This window comes from Arachis hypogaea, chromosome 1 (assembly GCF_003086295.3).
Source record: "Arachis hypogaea cultivar Tifrunner chromosome 1, arahy.Tifrunner.gnm2.J5K5, whole genome shotgun sequence".
Lineage (NCBI taxonomy): Eukaryota > Viridiplantae > Streptophyta > Magnoliopsida > Fabales > Fabaceae > Arachis > Arachis hypogaea.
The window spans coordinates 19,117,439-19,125,582 of NC_092036.1; the positions used below are offsets into that span (position 1 = coordinate 19,117,439).

Here is an 8,144-nt window from a genome sequence, read left to right on the forward strand (position 1 = left end):
CCTGTTGACAAAAACAAAGAAAGGTGCACCACATTAAAACTAAATAAATAAAGAAAGGTGTACATGTTCATATATAGTCCAACAGTTATGCATAAGTAATAAACACTAAGCAAGCATAAAAGGCATGAAGTCGTAAACATAAATAGCCTAAATTCCAATAATATACTAATCTATTGCTCATTATTTTCTTCAATGTAAACTTAATCATTAGTGGGGCATATTCTTCTTCCTCTTTCCCACTTTTTTCCCACACATTTTTCTTACACTCATATACCAACCATTGCCAAATGTGTCATTCTAAATCAATATCCCGTTTCTGAGACTTTTCATCAAACATCTTACGTGCATCATTCCAAATGCTTTGATTAAATAAAAAATTCATCATAGCAACCAAATAAATCACAAAATCAAAGGTAAATGCTAGCTTAATCCCAAATTGAAAATGAAATTAAACATCAATTAAACTAACACGACATGAAAATTATATTGTAATAATGAAATTTCATGTGTCAAAAACTGGAAGAAAATATAGTAGAAAATTCAAATACTCACCATCGGTGTTAGGTTTGAAGAGAAGAAAAATTCGTTGAAGGAGGATTAGGGTTTGTCCTCGTAAAAGAGGGGAAGAGAAGGGACAGGACGGGAACAGCGATGATTGACGACGACGAGAGTGATGGAAGTCCCAAAGGTGTTGATGATGGAAGAATGCGGTGGATGAAGGCGCTGAGGAGAAAGGTTTGGAGCGTGAATGGAGAGGAAGATGACTCTGAAGTTCTCATTTGGAGTGTGGAGCTCGAGAGGATAAAGGGAGAGTTAGGTTTAACTCAAAATTACCGACGGAATATTTTAAATTACAGACAGATTTTTTGTCTGTAATAATTTAATAAAACGCAGCATTTCGTTTATTTAATTACTAGACGGATTTTTTGTCTGTAACTATTTCCTACGAAAAAAATTAATTTTACAGACAGAATTATCGACGGATTCTATTTTTTGTCTGTAATTTATGTTAATTTATATTTTTTATTTTCCGACAAAAAAATCCCTCTGAAGTTCTGTCTGTATCTCCGTGGGATAAAATCCGTCGGAAATATCCGTCTGTAATAACTAATTTTCTAGTAGTGATTTGAATTTATGTTTCGTTTTAAAAAAAATTAAAAATGGTAATTAGTTGCAATTAGTTATATCCTTTATTAGTTATCTAATGGAATTGTATTGCATATTGTGAAAGGTACGATGTCACGTTAGGAGACTAAAGAGAAAATCTTTTGGGTTATTAACTTTTTCATTATTAGTTGTGTGTGCATTATTTACATACATTGTAGGTTTAAGGGTCTGTCTAAAATCAGCCCACCTCTTATGAGCTTATCTGATACACCACTAAATGAAAAGCGTTAGATTAGATTGACGAACGATCTAATGGTTTATATTTAAATTATTATTAATAAATTACACTACAAGATAACAACTCTTTGGATATTTTAATATTGCCCAATATAAAAGTTCAGAACCAAACCCTTGTTTGCAGCAGCTATGCGCCCCTGCCTCTTCCCTCCACCCACTTCCTCTGTCTTCTTTGTCTGAACCTCCATTTCTTCTTCTACTCCCCTCTTTCCTCTGCTTCTTCCTCTACCCACTGTCCTCTGCCTTCTTCTACAACAAAAATTGGTTGGGTTTTGGTCAAATTCTGTTATTGCTCGGCTTTTGCTTATCTTCTCAAATCTTTGAAACCTTTTTAGGGTTTTGCTCAAAAGAGGTTGACTTTTAATGGAGCCTCGAGTTGGAAATAAGTTTTGTATCAGTCGAAAAATTGATAGCGGATCCTTTGGAGAGATCTATCTCGGTGAGCTTTTTCTCCTCTCTCTTTTTAATTTTTTTTTGTGTGCATAATTGAACTTCTAATTTCCAAATTTTTCTGATTAAGTTTTTCCAATTATGGAAGTATTCCATAGAATTGTGAAAAGCAGAACAGAAGGGGGTGATTCTCTTGGAAAGAAAAACCTTGCTAATTAACCTTTTTTATGCATACCCTTCAGTTTTCGTTGTTAGATTTTGCTTCCTTAGAAGCTGAAAATGGAGATCAGAATTGAAAATTAAGCCAACAATAAAAAACTTAGGGGGAGGATTCTTGTATCTAAGAACCGTGTAAAATATATAGAGTTTAGATTAATTAAATTTCTGCTAAGCAACTAACCGACTTCTTAAAGTATTATTAATAAGGCAAATTCAATGATTCCATTTACACTACACTATTATTATTAACCTCACTAAGTAGATCTAATCACCAAGTAAAAATAAAAATTTTTCTTCCAATATGGATAGAATGGTGATGATGATGATAGGAAGACAAAAAAGGGGCAATATGAAGGTCCTGATCCGGACTTAGCTGAGATGCTTGAAAGGGACGTGTTGGAGACGTCTCCCGGAGTGAGATGGGATGATGTTGCAGGCCTCACTGAAGCCAAGAGGCTTCTTGAAAAAGCTGTTGTCCTTCCATTATGGATGCCTGAGTATTTCCAGGTATTGATGGTTTATCTATACATACTATTCTAGAATTCTGATGTGTATATGAATGTTATACTTTATGATTGTTGTGATGTCTGGTGCTTTTTATTCCCTTGGTAGTTGTTTCGCTATATGTTGAAATTTGAATTAATCTTGCATGCTACTGTTTCTTGTTTTTCCTTGGAATTCTCTCATGCTTGTGTAGTCATGCACACAAATTCTCTTGTTATGCTGAGCTCCGATGGCCTTAAGCAGGCTGTTGTTGTATTTCTATCCCATTGTTGTTGTCATGGAAAGACCTTTTCTGTGGAATTCATTATATGTGATTCTTATAGGGGATTAGGAGACTGTGGAAAGGTGTTCTCATGTTTGGGCCTCCCAAAACTGGGAAGACACTTCTTACTAAAGCAGTTGCTACTAAATGTGGTACCATTTTCTTTAATGTTTCTTCCACAACTTTAGCTTCCAAATGGCGTGGTGAGAGTGAACGGATGGTGCGGTGTTTGTTTGATCTTTCAAGAGCATATGCACCATGTACAATTTTCATTGATGAAATTAATTCTCTGTGCAATGCTAGGGGATAAGTCTTTGATATTCTTTTCCCTACATAAAAATCTTGAGTTTTGCATCATGTATGCCATATTTTTATTTGCATTGGGAGATAATGGTTATCAACTACCCCTTGGGTTCACCCTGAATTTGTAGTATCAGTTGAGATTATTTGATTTCTGATCGAGTTGCATTTCAATTCATCAGGGCTTCTGGGGAACATGAATCATCCAGAAGGGTGAAGTCTGAACTTCTAGTTCAGGTTGATGGTGTAAACAATAGTTCCACAAATGAAGATGGTACCCGTAAAATAATAATGGTTTTGGCAGCCACAAACTTCCCTTGGGACATAGATGAGGCACTGAGGTTTGTATTTGCTTTTTTGCATCCTTTTCTTATACTTCTTAATGTGCATTGCAAGTGATAGAAGTATGCGATGAATTAGTTATATCTGTCAGAAACTTCTTTTAATGTGCATGTACTGATACAATTAGATGTTGATGCAAATCAAATCAGGCAAAGGCTGAAAAAGCGTATATACATTCCTCTTCCAAATTTTGAGAGTCGTAAAGAGTTGATCCGTATTAATTTGAAGACTGTGGAGGCAAGTTAGGACGTTGTGATTTACCTATGACACTGTCTTAAAGATATTATTATTATGTATTGCCTTTAATTTATTTCTTCAATGGATTCAAATGAAAGACATTGAGCATCTAACAAATACAAGATTATCATGTTTTGCCTTTGCATCAGGTGGCCTCTGATGTCAATATAGATGACATGGCTCGCCGTACAGAAGGCTATAGTGGAGATGATTTGACAAATGTATGTCGTGATGCTTCCCTGAATGGTATGAAGCATAAGATAGCGGGAAAACACGCGATGAGATCAAGAACATGCCCAAGGATGAGATTTCAAGGGATCCTGTTGCTATGTGTGACTTTGAGGAAGCTTTAAAGAAAGTCCAGCGAAGTGTTTCTTAGGCTGACATCGAACGTCATGTTTTATTACGATGTTTTATTTTCTTTCCTTGTAACCAATGACCATTTAAAAATTTCAGGATCTTAAAAGTTCTTAATTCATATATATAACCATATTGCTGTGGTAAACCAATTTTAATTTTAAGGAATAATTTTAAGGATTATGTAAACCAATTTTTATTTTATTTTATTTTTATCAATTCCAAGTTACAAATTTATAATTTTCAATAAAATGAATAAAATTTGAATTTTGTTGTAGTTTTAATGCATTTGAGGATTTACCTTGATATCTGTTAAAAAAGTCAGAATGAATGATCAAGAAAGAGGACAAAATTTGCATATTAATGATTATGCACTAAGAATGATTCAATATCATAGGTTTTGATTACTTATTACAAGTAATGATATCATTTAATTAAAGCACATAATATAAAGTTAAAATCAAATCCAACAATACACATATGATATTATTAAAGCGCATGATACAATAAAATTAAATTAATTAGTTGGTTATCTAACTACTTAAAAATTTGTAATCTTTTAATCTATGAGCATCATCATTAGATACAAAGTCAGTTGTATTTTGAGGTACATTTAGAAGTAACACACAGTTCCTTCCCATTGAATTGTAATAAATGTCAAGAAGTTCACTTAGCTTTTTTTGGTGATTCTGATTTGTGCAAAAACCACCCTGGCCTAATTTGGAAGCATTGGCATCTATTTATTATTGATTGAGATAGAAACACTAGCAAGGCTCACAAGTAATGCAACTTCATTATTGTTTTTGCCTTTTTGAGAGAAAGTGCACATTATTATGGAAAAGCTAGCACTCATGCTACACCTTTCATACCTTATCATATCATACAAGTTACTGACTACTTAGCTTAGCTTTAAAGGAAAACGTAGGCCATAGGTAGAAGCCATTATGGTGCTTTGTAGTTAGCGTCATCAATGAGATTCCTGCCTCTGTGAATGTGTTGACTCCAAGGTGCTTTGCAGTTGCTGCATCTTTCATGGCCTGTTTTTCATTTTCTATCTGTGAATGTGTTGACTCCAAAGTGGAAGAACATTATGATCTCCCTTTGTTGCCATTTTAACTATGAATATGATGGGCAGTGGCAGAATTGGCAATGGTGGTGGTGTTGGTAGTTTATGAGAAAAAGATGTAATAATGCTAAGTTTAATTAATAGTGTAACTAATTTCTGAATTTACAAACACACTAAAAAAATCAAACAACAATAATAAATAAAGCTTTTCCAAACACTGTATATACATAAGAGTGTCAGATATCTTAAATTTAAAAATACTAGTTTGGACATTTACTCTACTATGATTATTAGTTTAATAAGCTCAGACATACTAAAATAAGACTTATTTTAATGATTATTAGTTTTTTTTTCATTTTATCTATTTACTAACAAGAAAAACAGTTGTTGATTGGATATGCAATCATATCTCCTTTCTAAATTCCAACAGGCAAAGGATTTTTGTATACAAAGAAAATAAAAAAAAGAATCTATTGATGATCTGCATAAGCTGTAATTTCAATCCCCAATCATACCTCCACATTCTTTTTTCTGCCACAATAAACCCCTTTCTATAGGAATTTAATTTCTATAGAAAGAAGACATAAAAATATATATTGGAAACAATATATCATGGATACCAAGAATTCCTTAGCAAAACTATTTTGATCAAATAACATAATGAAACTCAAAGAAGAAAAAAATTGGTCTTAAATTAGATTTTTAAACTGAACAGATATACTTCAGCCACCAATAAGGTTTCATCAAGCCCCAAAGAACATGCAATGCCTAAAGCTCTAGTCAGATCTTGAAGTTTTCCATTTTTTGGGACGGAAATAGTGTACGGTGATAATTGAGTAATTCCATTAATGCCATTATTCACAACAGTCAAAGTCATTGTTCTCATTATTCTCAAAATTTTTTAACCCTAACTCAGAAATTTTAAACAATCAAGTAAATCGAACAAAATCACTAATTGAATGAAATAAGAAGAACAAAACTCAATTAAATGACTTCAACAAAACAGATTTATGCAGCAGAACATAAAGGGATAACAAAAAATGAGCTAAATGAACCAAGTTCATAACTAAGACTGAGGTTCCATTGAAACTCTTGAAGTGTAGCGATGAAAGGAGAGACGGTGCTGAGGACGACGGGAAGACGTGGTGCACGATGAAGGCAGAAAAAATGACAGCATTCTGAAGCTGAAAAGAGAATTCTCAAATAAATTGGCAGTAGACGTGGGTTATGTGAAAAGGAAAGAGAAAGAGAGGCTGACGGCAGTGGGTAGGGATTATTGTTGATGGCAGTGGGTTCTGTGAAAAGGGAAGAGAAAGAGAAGCGGATGGCAGTGGATAGGGATTATTGTTGTGGGTGATGGCTGATGGTAGGGAAGAGAACGAGAGCAAAGAGTGTGTTTGAGGGTGAAGGTAGTAAATTTAGGGTTAGCAAAATAGATTTTAAAAATATTTGTGACAGAAGTAAAAATTTAATATTTATTATTTAACCCCCATTTGGGTTATGTTTATAAATTATTGGTTGTGCTTATCACAACAGCTCAAAACACTTGAGCTCACTAAAGACAGACCCTAGGTTTAAATGTAGTTCACTCACTTTACAATTTTTTTCAAAAGAAACTTAGGTGATTAAAATTTTGTTAACTAATAGGCTCAGTTTTTTGTATATTAGAAAGTAACGTGTGTTATTCAATGATATTTGGAGAGCATTGTGTATTACTCTACTATGGGCCTGCTTTAAATTTTTGAAAGAAAAAAAACATCTTTAACATTTTGTGGGAAAGTGACTTTTTTTATATAATAAATTAGGTAAAACGGGGTCGACAAATTGAATAAATTTTTTTCAAATTTTACATGAAGAAAACGTCAGCGACGTATTGTGTAAATTTTTTTTTTATTTTATTATAGGCAAAACATCAACGGCGTGTTGTATATTGATTTATTTTTAAAGGAAAACGTCAGTGACGTATTGCTAGAAGATATACTTTTAAAATAGTTTTTAGTCAAAACGTCATTGACGTGTGAAAATGTCAACGATGTTTTGTGCTGAGGGAATAAAAAAATATAAAAGTAACTATAAAAGAAGTTTTGGATTGTGTTAAAACGCAAAAATGGAGTATGAGACTAAAGTTTAAGTGAAGTAATGAGAGCTTTGTTCTACAAAATGTTCTCAGTTTGAGAGAGTGAAAAAAATTTGTGAGTGAGTGTGATGAGTGTATGAAATGAAGGGTTATATTAGTTTAAAAATATATTACAATGGTCAGATTTTATCTCATACACATGAAGGTGTGAGTTTTTTATGTGAGAATCCATGTGTTATTGTTGTTCCTCTATCAATAACATATGAAGGGATTAAGAGTATACTTTCTCAAAGTGTAGAACGTGAAGTGCAAAAAAGAGTCATAAATATTCTGTATAGGCAACCTGTGCTAGTATTTGGTGGTTTCGGCCAATTTCAAATAATGCATGTGACTGATGAAGCTAGTATGCAAAGAATGTTTTTTACCTATCATCAAACTAGAGCACAGGCCTCACTTATCGAGTTGTATGTTGAGTTCAAAGAAATCGATGATGTTGACTTTCCAAAACCCAACATAGACTGGGTGGGTTATAATACTGAAAGCGATGAAGAGTTTGAAGGTAATTGTGAAGTTGTTGGTCCAACTGAAGATGTAGAGGAAGATGAGATAATGGTTGAAAGAGATGTGGCTGATGTTGCAAATGCACTAACCGGACAACATCCATATGGAGAGCCATCTTTTATGCATGCTTTGAATCTTGATGCCATGCATGCACCATAATTTCCTGAATACGTCAATACAGGTAATTTTGTTGTTGTTGTTGTTATTTACTTTTTTAATATTAGTAATATTATTATTTGTTTTGCTTTTATGTTAGTATTGTTTTTAATTTTTAGATTCTTATTACTATTTATTGTTCTCATCATTATTATTATTATTATTATTATTATTAGAATATTATTTAGATTTATTTTTGTTTTATTATTGGTGCAGCCCCAGCTGTTGTAACTGCTAGTGAATTTGCCGTTAGAATGGAATTTAACTCT

The 8,144-nt window shown here is 33.1% G+C and overlaps 1 pseudogene; it reads left to right on the forward strand.

The window, feature by feature from the left end:
- Positions 1-651: 651 nt before the first annotated feature.
- Positions 652-4,050, forward strand: LOC112701886 (katanin p60 ATPase-containing subunit A1-like; annotated as a pseudogene).
- The last annotated feature ends 4,094 nt before the right edge of the window (positions 4,051-8,144 follow it).